Source organism: Manis pentadactyla, chromosome 8, assembly GCF_030020395.1.
Source record: "Manis pentadactyla isolate mManPen7 chromosome 8, mManPen7.hap1, whole genome shotgun sequence".
In the NCBI taxonomy this organism is placed as follows: Eukaryota; Metazoa; Chordata; class Mammalia; order Pholidota; family Manidae; genus Manis; species Manis pentadactyla.
In genome coordinates this window covers 107,888,624-107,900,709 of record NC_080026.1, presented here as the reverse complement: position 1 = coordinate 107,900,709, position 12,086 = coordinate 107,888,624, and the positions used below count along the sequence as shown (strand labels likewise).

General features: G+C 36.2%; 1 protein-coding gene across 10 annotated transcripts in view; it reads right to left on the bottom strand.

Annotated features, from left to right (window-relative positions):
• The window catches only part of LCOR (ligand dependent nuclear receptor corepressor), a 192,359-nt gene that overhangs the window by 64,830 nt on the left and 115,443 nt on the right, over positions 1 to 12,086 (bottom strand). The window lies entirely within an intron of this gene.

Genomic DNA, 12,086 nt, shown 5'->3' with positions numbered 1-12,086 from the left:
AAGAGCACTACATTTAGAAAACAATTCAGGAAGAAGTAATCCTTATAACTTATTAAATATTCAGTCTTCTCTTTTAGGAACTGCTTTACGTTTATCCAAGTGGGCTTTAATGGATCTCAATTAAAATTGTTAGTACCATACAGTTTCTGTTTATCATTTTACATTTTCATTGTCATTACAGTTACTTATATTTTCTAACTGCTAGTTACACCATATAGGACAGACATATAGTTCAATAGCAAAGGCTAGTATAAATGAAGAATATGTGTGACTGTATGTTTGTAAAACTTAATTTTGTATACAGCTTTTAGGGGAATGTGTAGGTTATCTCTTTTCAGTTGCTATGTTCTCTAGTAGCTTCACCAGTTAGTGCCAATTTTCCAATATCTTCTTAAGGTAATTTCTTAAGGGAGCCATAAGGGTGGTAAGAGGGAGGTAGAGAAAAAGAGAGCTGCAGAAACCACCAATGCTTTGTGGTCTGATGATTGACCCATCAACTGAAGCAGGGAAGGAGATGTAATACTGAATAGGTTGGGATTTTCTTCACAGTCTTTTATTAAGTTTTTGGTTATCTCTACTTACATAATCCATATAATATATTCTTTTATCATCCTTCACTACTTCTTTGGGAAGAGCAATAAAACAAGTATACAAAAGATGTTTTCAAATAAGGAGTTTATACTTTACAACTTAGTAGTTATCTCTGTGTACTACTAGAAATGCTAAAGGAAATTCTTTAGGCTGAAGGGAAATGACACTACAAAACATTGCTTAGAGAAATTAAAAAAGACATAAGTAAAAATGAGATGAACCATGATCATAAATTGAAGACGTAATATTGTTAACATGGTAAGTAACTCCAAATTGATCTACAGACTCAATCCAATACTTATCAAAATTCTAAAAGGCTTTTTGAAGAATTAAGTGGATTTTAAAATTTATAAAGTCAAGGACCTGGCAAAACCAGTTTGAAAAAGCAAAATAAAATTTGAGGACCCATACTATTTGATTTCCAGATATACAGATACAATAATCAAGACACTGTGGTATTGGTGTAAGGACAGACATACAGTTCAATAGCAAAGGACAGAGTCCAGAAATACACCCACATTTATATGGTAAACTGATTAAATAAAGATGCCAAGGTAACTGAATGGGGGGGAAAGAAAGTCTGTTCAACAAATGGTGGTGGAACAAATGGATCACCTTACAGAATATAATAAACCACAACACATATCTCACAGTATTTAGTTAATAGGAAATTAACTAAATATGTATCAGAATATAAGAGTTAACACTACTATGCTTCTAGAAGAAAATATGAGACTTTCTTGGGTTCTGACACTGAATTAGGCAGATTTCTTGAACAGAACATAAAAAACATGAATTTGAAGAGAAAAAAACTGACAAAGGGTCTTGTACAGAGCATATAAAGAAATATTATAGCTCAGTAAGTTTTTTTAAATGGGCAAAAGATTAAAACAAATGGTTCAGATAAGATAGGTTTATGTAAAGACGCACAACATCACTAATCATCAGGGAAATGAAAATTTAAAGGAGACTCGTCAGAATGGCTGAAGTTAAAAAGATCAACAGTATAAGACGCTAGCAAGATATGGAGTACTGGAACTCCCATACACTAAAATGAAGTATGGTTCAGTCACTTTGGTGAGCCATATGATAGTATCTTATAAGGTTCAATACACAATTATAATACCTAGTACTTCCAATTCAAGGTATTTATCCCAGATAAATGAAAATATATGTCCAAAGACTTAATGTGAATAAGTCTAATAGCCAACATTGGGAAACAATTTAAAAGTCCACAAAAAAGTGAATAAACAAATACCAGCATATCCATGCTAGAGAGACCTGCTCAGCAATAAAAAGAAACAAAAGATTATATACAAAAACAAGAATGAATATAAAATTATGAGAAGTGAAAGAATTTAAGTGAATTCTTTCTACCCACTGTATGATTCCTGTTATAGAAAATTCTAGGAGAGGTAAAAACTACAGGGAGTGCCTGTGCCCAGGGATCTGGAAAGGGACTGACTACAAAGAAGCATGAAAAAACTTTCTAGGGGAGGAACCGTCCTGTACCTTGACGGTGCTGGTAGATATACAACTGTAATTTACCAAAATCCATTAATCTGTACACATTAAACAGTATACATTTACAAAAATCCATTAATCTGCAAATGGATGAACTTAATTGTGTATAAATATAACCTCAGTAAAAAATCATTAAAAATGCTCTGCATTAAGATACTGAATGTATCACTGAATTTCAACTCTTCAACCACTTGACATGAAAGAAATGATCTTTATGTTTTCACAGTCACAAAGAAATGTGACACTTATTTTCAAAACCTCATGTGAGTATCTGTCCTCAAGCAAGCTTACTTTTTTTTTTGCACCATTAAAAAAAATTCATTTTGTTATCATTTATCTACAATTACATGAAGAACATTATGTTTACTAGACTCCCCCCTTCACCAAGTCCCCCGCCCAAACCCCATTACAGTCACTGTCCATCAGCGTAGTAAGATGCTGTAGACTCACTACTTGTCTTCTCTGTGTTGCACATCCCTCCCTATGCCCACACACACACATTATACATGCTAATGGTAAGGCCCCTTTACTTTTTCCCTGCCCTTATCCCTCCCTTCCCACCCATCCTACCCAGTCCCTTTCCCTTTGGTAACTGTTAGTCCATTCTTGGTTTCTGTGATTCTGCTGCTGTTTTGTTCCTTCAGTTTTTCTTTGTTCTTATACTCCACATATGAGTGAAATCACTTGGTACTTGTCTTTCTCTGCCTGGCTTATTTCACTGAACTTAATACCCTCTAGCTCCATCCATGTTGTTGCAAATGGTAGGATTTGTTTTCTTCTTATGGCTGAATAATATTCCATTGTGTATATGTACCACATCTTCTTTATCCATTCATCTACTGATGGACACTTAGGTTGCTTCCATATCTTGGCTATTGTAAAAAGTGCTGCGATAAACATAGGGGAGCATATATCTTTTGAATCTGAGAAGTTGTATTCTTTGGGTAAATTCCAAGGAGTAGGATTCCCAGGTCAAATGGTATTTCTACTTTTAGTTTTTTGAGGAACCTCCATATTGCTTTCCACAATGGTTGAACTAGCTTACATTCCCACCAGCAGTGTAGGAGGGTTCCCCTTTCTCCACAACTTCGCCAACATTTGTTGTTGTTTGTCTTTTGGATGGTGGTGATCCTTACTGGTGTGAGGTGATGTCTCACTGTGGTTTTATTTTGCATTTCTCTGATGACTAGCTATGAGAAGCATCTTTTCATGTGCCTGTTTGCCATCTGAATTTCTTCTTTGGAGAACTGTCTGTTCAGCTCCTCTGCCCATTTTTTATTGGATTATTTGCTTTTTGTTTGTTGAGCTGTGTGAGCTCTTTATATATTTTGGATGTCAACCCTTTATCGGATCTGTCATTTATGAATATATTCTACCGTACTGTAGGGTACCTTTTTGTTCTATTGATGGTGCCCTTTGCTGTACAGAAGATTTTCAGCTTCATACAGTCGCACTTGCTCATTTTTTCTTTTGTTTCCCTTGCCTGGGGAGATATGTTCATGAAGAAGTTGCTCATGTTTATGTCCAAGAGATTTTTGCCTATGTTTTTTTCTAAGAGTTTTAGGGTTCCATGACTTACATTCAGGTCTTTGATCCATTTTGAATTTACTTTTGTGTATGGAGTTAGACAGTGATCCCGTTTCATTCTCTTACATGTAGCTGTCCAGTTTTGCCAGCACCATCTGTTAAAGAGACTCTCATTTCCCCATTGTATGTCCATGGTTCCTTTATTGTATATTAATTGACCATATATGTTTGGGTTAATGTCTGGAGTCTCTATTCTGTTCCACTGGTCTATGGCTCTGTTCTTGTGCCAGTACCAAACTGTCTTGATTACTGTGGCTTTGTAGCAGAACTTGAAGTTGGGGAGCGAGATCCTCCCCACTTTGTTCTTCCTTCTCAGGATTGCTTTGGCTATTCGGAGTCTTTGGTGTTTCCATATGAATTTTTGAACTATTTGTTCCAGTTTGTTGAAGAATGCTGTTGGTAATTTGATAGGAATTGCATCAAATCTGTATATTGCTTTGGGCAGGATGGCCATTTTGACTATATTAATTCTTCCTAGCCAAGAGCATGGGATGAGTTTCCATTTGTTAGTGTCCTCTTTAATTTCTCTTAAGAGTGTCTTATAGTTTTCAGGGTATAGGTCTTTCATTTCCTTGGTTAGGTTTATTCCTAAGTATTTTATTCTTTTTGATGCAATTGTGAATGGAATTGTTTTCCTGATTTCTCTTTCTGTTAGTTCATTATTGGTGTATAGGAAAGCCACAGATTTCTGTGTCTTAATTTTGTGTCCTGCAACTTTGCTGAATTCAGGTATTAGTTCTAGTAGTTTTGGAATGGAGTCTTTAGGGTTTTTTATGTACAATATCATGTCATCTGAAAATAGTGAATTAAGTTCTTCTTTACCAATTTGGATTCCTTGTATTTCTTTGTTTTGTCTAATTGCCGTGGCTAGTACCTCCAGTACAAAGTTGAACAACAGTGGGGAGAATGGGCATCCCTGTCTTGTTCCCGATCTCAGAGGAAAAGTTTTCAGCTTCTAACTGTTCCGTATGATGTTCGCTGTGGGTTTATCATATATGGCCTTTATTATGTTGAGGTACTTGCCCTCTATACCCATTTTGTTGAGAGTTTTTATCATGAATGGATATTGAATTTTGTCAAATGCTTTTTCAGAATCTATGGAGATGTTCATGTTGTTTTTGTCCTTCTTTTTGTTGATGTGGTGGATGATGTTGATGGATTTTCGGATGTTGTACCATCCTTGCATCCCTGGGATGAATCCCACTTGGTCATGGTGTATGATCCTTTTGATGTATTTTTGAATTCGGTTTGCTAATATTTTGTTGAGTATTTTTGCATCTACATTCATCAGGGATATTGGTCTGTAATTTTCTTTTTATGGGGTCTTTGCCTGGTTTTGGTATTAGGGTGATGTTGGCTTCATAGAATGAGTTTGGGAGTATTCCCTCCTCTTCTATTTTTTGGAAAACTTTAAGGAGAATGGGTATTATATCTTCTCTGTATGTTTGATAAAATTCCGAGGTAAATCCATCTGGTCCGGGGGTTTTGTTCTTTGGTAGTTTTTTGATTATCTCTTCAATTTCTTTGCTGGTAATTGGTTTGTTTAGATTTTGTGTTTCTTCCTTGGTCAGTCTTGGAAGGTTGTATTTTTTTAGGAAGTTGTCCATTTCTCCTAGGTTTTCCAGCTTCTTAGCATGTAGGTTTTCATAGTAGTCTCTAATAATTCTTTGTATTTCTGTTGGGCCCGTCGTGATGTTTCCTTTCTCGTTTCTGATTCTGTTGATGTGTGTTGATTCTTTTTTTCTCTTAAAAAGTCTGGCTAGAGGTTTATCTATTTTGTTTATTTTCTCAAAGAACCAGCTCTTGGTTTCATTGATTTTTTCTATTGTTTTATTCTTCTCAATTTTATTTATTTCTTCTCTGATCTTTATTATGTCCCTCCTTCTTCTGACTTTAGGCCTCATTTGTTCTTCTTTTTCCAATTTTGATAATTGTGACGTTAGACTATTCATTTGGGTTTGTTATTCCTTCTTTAAATATGCCTGGATTGCTATATACTTTACTCTTAAGACTGCTTTTGCTGCGTTCCACAGAAGTTGGGGCTTTGTGTTGTTGTCATTTATTTCCATATATTGTTGGATCTCCATTTTAATTTGGTCGTTGATCCATTGACTATTTAGGAGCATGTTGTTAAGCCTCCATGTGTTTGTGAGCCTTTTTGCTTTCTTTGTACAATTTATTTCTAGTTTTATACCTTTGTGGTCTGAAAAGTTGGTTGGTAGAATTTCAATGTTTTTGAATTTACTGAGGCTCTTTCTGTGGCCTAGTATGTGGTCTATTCTGGAGAATGTTCCATGTGTACTTGAGAAGAATGTGTGTCCTGTTGCTTTTGGGTGTAGAGTTCTGTAAATATCTATTAGGTCCATCTGTTCTAGTGTGTTGTTCAGTGCCTCTGTGTCCTTACTTATTTTCTTTCTGGTGGATCTGTCCTTTGGAGTGAATGGTGTGTTGAAGTCTCCTAAAATGAATGCATTGCATTCTATTTCCTCCTTTAGTTCTGTTAGTATTTGTTTCACATATGCTGGTGCTCCTGTATTGGGTGCATATATATTTATAATGGTTATATCCTCTTGTTGGACTGAGCCATTTATCATTATGTAATGTCCTTCTTTATCTCTTGTTACATTCTTTGTTTTGAAGTCTATTTTGTCTGATACTAGTACTGCAACACCTGCTTTTTTTCTCCCTATTGTTTGCATGAAATATCTTTTTCCATCCCTTGACTTTTAGTCTGTGCATGTCTTTGCATTTGAGGTGAGTCTCTTGTAAGCATCATATAGATGGGTCTTGTTTTTTTATCGATTCAGTGACTCTATGTCTTTTGATTGGTGCATTTGGTCCATTTACATTTAGGGTGATTATCGATAGGTATGTACTTATTGCCATTGCAGGCTTTGGATTCGTGGTTACCAAAGGTTCAAGGGTAACTTCCTTACTGTCTAAGAGTCTAACTTAACTCACTTAGTATGCTGTTACAAACACAATCTAAAGGTTCTTTTCTACTTCTCCTCCTTCATTCTTTATATATTAGGTATTAAATTCTGTACTTTTTGTCTATCCCTTGATTGACTTTGGGGATAGTTTATTTAATTTTGCATTTGCTTCATAATTAGCTGTTCTACTTTCTTTACTGTGGTTTTATTTCCTCTGGTGACACTATTCAACCTTAGGAACACTTCCATCTATAGCAGTCCCTCCAAAATACACTGTAGAGTTGGTTTGTGGGAAGTAAATTCTCTCAGCTTTTGCTTATCTGGAAATTGTTTAATCCCTCCTTCAAGTTTAAATGATAATCTTGCCAGATAAAGTAATCTTGGTTCCAGGCCCTTCTGCTTCATTGCACTAAATACATCACACCCCTCCCGTCTGCCCTGTAAGGTTTCTGCTGAGAAGTCTGATGTTAGCCTGATGGGCTTTCCTTTGTATGTGATCTTATTTCTGTCTCTGGCTGCTTTTAACAGTCTGTCTTTATCCTTGATCTTTTCCATTTTAATTACTATGTGTCTTGGTGTTGTCTTCCTTGGGTCCCTTGTGTTGGGAGATCTGTGGATCTCCGTGGCCTCAGAGACTATCTCCTTCCCCATATTGGGGAAGTTTTCAGCAACCACTACCTCAAAGACACTTTCTATCCCTTTCTCTCTCTCTTCTTCTTCTGGTATCCCTATAATGCGAATATTGTTCTGTTTGGATTGGTCACACAGTTCTCTCAATATTCTTTCATTCTTAGAGATCCTTTTTCCTCTCTGTGCCTCAACTTTTGTCTTCCTCTTCTCTAGTTTCTATTTCATTTATTGTCTCCTCCACTGTATCCAACCTGCTTTTAATACCCTCCACCGTGCTCTTCAATGATTGGATCTCCGACCTGAATTCATTCCCGAATTCTTGGATGTCTTTCCATACCTCCATTAGCATGTTGATGATTTTATTTTGAACTCCCTTTCAGGAAGAGTCACGAGGTCCATATCATTTAAATCTTTCTAGGGAGTTGTATTAATAATTTTACTCTGGACCAGGTTTCTTTGGTGTTTCATATTTGTATATGGCGCCCTCTATAGCATCCAGAAGCTCTAGTCTGGAGCTGCTCAGCCCCTGAAGCAATGTCGAGGATAGCAGGGGAGTGGTTTTGGTGCCTGCAGGGAGGAAAGAGCTGTTCCCCGCTTCCCGGCTGCTGTGCCTGTCTCTACTGCCTGAACCAGTGGGCCGAGCACACAGGTATAAGTTTTTGTCCCAGAGCAGCGGATATGGATCCCTGCTTTCCAGAAGCGGCCGGAATCCCAGTCTCCCCAGGAACTCCGCTTGTGCCAGCTTTCCAAATCCATAATCAGAAGAGTATGATAAAAGCACCATGAAATGTAGGTTTGTGCTCCCAGTGCAGATCTCCGGAGCTAGGTATTCAGCAGTCCCAAGCCTTCCACCCCCTCCCTGCTCAGTTTCTCTTCCTCCCGCTGGTGAGCTGGGGTGGGGGAAGGGCTTGGGTCCCGCCAAGCCACAGCTCTGGTATGTTACCCCGTTTGGTGAGGTCTGCTCTTTTCTCCAGGTGTATGCAGTCTGGCACTGTCCTCTTTCCTGTTGCTCTCTCAGGATTAGTTGTGCCAACTATATTTTCTTATTGTATTTAGTTTTAGGAGGAAGCCTCTGTCTCTCCTCTCACGCCACCATCTTTAATCCTGTCAAGCAAGCTTACTTTTAAGGTTGAAAACAAACAGTACCTTTTACTTGTCATTCACTTCTTTACATAGTGTTCTGAAAAGATATGCTGTCAGTGGCCATGAATTGGTCATTTCACTATCTTTGTTATATCCTTAGATATAAATCAAGATAAGGAAGCTGACTGTTGTTCAAAGGCTGGTCTCTGTTAATGAAGTTTTATGTAGATTGGCTAAAAAAGGGTGTGTGTACATCAACAACTCCTCACCAAAGGAACTAGATTCCCGTAGAAAAATGGAATCCAGAATCGGAGCAAGGAAAAGACAAGATGAACCTAGAAAATTGTATTGTACCAAAAAATAACAGGGCTCAAAGTGATGGGGTCATGTCAAAAGGTGTCTGGAAGCAGCTCCCACTAACCCAATCTATGACACAAATGATAACCTACTGAACAGAATAATTCATCTTGACTCCAAACTGATAGAAAGGAAAAGCTCTTCTTCACAGTATAAAGTCAACTAAGAAAATGTAGGAATAATGGAATTACAAAAGTCACCATTTTCAAACCATCAGAAAAATAACTGATTCCAGCAAGAAACTACCATTAATACCAAACTAAAATGAAAGTTTGATGAGGAAAAGATCTCAAAGTATCTCTCCACAAATTATTTATTAGTTACAAGGGGACAAATAGTAACATTTCAGTGGAGAAACCTAGCAGACATCACACTTGCCAATTGATCAGAGTTAAGATCACCTACTAAACTGAAATCGTCTGATTCATGATGGGATGCACTGATGAGGATATGACATCATGTATTTTCTATTTCAGCTGAAAGGTCATGAGCTAATTTTAATCATGAATGTCAGAAAACCTAAACTGAAGAGACCTTCTACAAAACAAACGGGCTGAACTCTTCCAAAATGTCAGTTCATTGAAAATAAATATATAAAAGGCTGAGGAACCATTCTAGATGAAAGGAGACTAAGGAGTAGAAAATCAAATAGAAAATGAGCTAAAGGAGGGGATAAAAATCTATAAAGTCACTGGGAAAATGGTAAAATTTGAACGAGATTCATACATTACATAATATCTTATCAAAGCTAACTTTCCTGAAATTTCATAACCGTACCATGTAATATGTGTGTAAGTTCATGTACCATGTAATAAGTATCATGTAATAAATTATTAAGTGGATATCCTTATTCTTAGAAAACAGGGTAATTAATATAAGTGAAAATATTTAGGAGTAAAGAGGTATGAGGGGTATGATGCCTGTAACTTATTCTCAAATAGTTCAGAAAAATGTATATGTAATATCTCTGAGAAAGAATGAAAATGAGTGATAAAGCATATGTGGCAAAATGTTGGTAACTGGTGAATGTAGGTCAAGGGTCTATAAAGGTATTTCTACTGTTCTTACAACTTTTCTATAAATGTAAAATTATTTCAAAGCTAAAAGTTAAAAAAAGAAGTAGGGTGGACAAAGGCTGAACCATACTTTCTTTTCCCCCGTAAACCAGACCTTCCTTGTCTATCTCCCACCCTACCCCCTTAATCCTAGCTGTCTTGCCAGTGAATCATATTTGCTTTTGTTATGGGTTTCTCTGATACACAGTTAGAAGAAGAACAGCAAAAAGAATAGTAAGCAGGATATGGAAGATAACAACACCTTTCAGACATCTCAATGATGACCTGATGAAGATAATTCAAAATAGAGTTAAGACATTTTCAGTCAAGGGCCAGAGAGTAAATATTTTAGGGCTTTGCAGATTACATACAGTCTTTTGTCTCTCTCTTTCTGCCTTTTTTTTTTTAAACCATGTCTTTAGCTTGCAGGCATTACAAAAATATACCGTGGGATGGACTTGGAGACAGGCCATAGCTTGTTGATCCCTGATAGGAGAGAATTGCTAAATTTCCCTATGAACAGTAACAAAAGTAGCTCCACTAGTTCCTGAAACAGCAAGAACATCATTTTAGAGCATTCCTGTCTAAATTCAAAGTTAACTTTCCTGCATTACTCTGTAATACCCTTAAATGTAATATCTCTGAGAGAGAATGAAAATGAGTAATTAAGCAGAAGTGGCAAAATGTTGACAACTGATGAACCTAGGTCACGGGTCTATAAACGTATTTTCTCTGTACCTGGATTCTCCAAATTTAAATGATATATTTTTACAATTCTAACTGTATGGTATAGGAAATTTGGGAATTGGAAACATATGTACGCATGTGGGTTTTGTAGTAATTATGTTAGAAATGCCTACCCAAGTAGATCATGGGTCTACAGCTAAAGCCATGTCTGCTACCCATGGCTTACTGACATTTCAAGCAATGAGCTAAAAAGAGCTGACAGGATGCAACTCATTGATTTAAATGCCACTCTCCTATATCTTATTATTTTAAATGCCAGCAAGTCATAGAGAAAATGGCTCCACTATTTAAAACGCTCATAATCTTTAAGGTCAGTTATCCAAAAAGAAACCTTCCTTCACATAAATTATTTTACATTAACAAAATATGAATTATTGTGCTTATTGCCATTTTAATGTATGACCATGTTACCTTCAATTTTGTTAAGCAGACCATCAAACTAAAAAAATAGAACAACAAAGTCTGAAGCCTGAAAACACATCAGTAGTTAAAGTAGTATTCAAAATGTGCAACACTCATACCATCAATGACTCAACAGCACATCTAGTTGTTATTACTATTCATGCAAATTAAGCCTGAGGTATAAAGTGGCAGATGAATATTATGACCATTACACTTGATTCACTAGTATCTATAATCAACATCTGCTGTTAGTTTTTTCTCCATTTATATATGCACAGTTATTAAAAACATTAGAAGATAAATGCATCCACCAACCCCCCACCCACCCATGCCCCACCCCCAACTCAGCCCTCATCAATGGCAAGGGATTCTTATATCCTTCCACAGAGTGGAAATTAAAACTTTATGCTATCCCAATTCTCATCAATAATCCAATCTTAATCAGAATATTTCTATCCGTTCTCCATAATGACTGTGTATGTCCCTAGATTCCCAAGATTTATAAATACAAATATATTTGACACAATATCATAAAGCCTAGCTGAGGATAAACCTTGCCTCTTTCTAAACTGCACACTTTATTTATACTGCTCTGACAGCCCTAGTTTTATAACAAGTATTATATTTTCTTATATGTGTATTTCTTACCTCTTTACTAGACTTACACAAACTTCCTGAAAATAGAATCTGTGGCTAAAACTTCTTTTTAATCACTCACACAATACCTTTATTTCAAATACTGTGGCTGATGCATTTTGATATAGTAAGAGTGAAATACATAGTAGCTGATTTTAATTTTAGAAACTAAGAACTGAAGAAAATTTTTAAAAGAAAAGAATAAGAAAAAGGCAAAGACTTAATATTAAGATGTCAATACTACCCAAAAAAACCTACAGATTTAATGTAATTCCTATCAAAATTGCAATGGCATTTTTTGAAAATACAAAGATCTATCCTAAAATTCACATGGAATCTCAAGGGACCCTAAAGAGCCAAAACAATCTTTAAAAAGGACAAAAGTTTGGAGGTATCATACTTCTTGATTTCAAAACTTATTACAAAGTTACAGTAATCAAAATGATACAGTATTGGCAGAAAGACAGATATAGAATAATGGAATAGATAGCCCAGAAATAAACCCTCACATATATGGTCAAATGATTTTTGACAAGGGTGC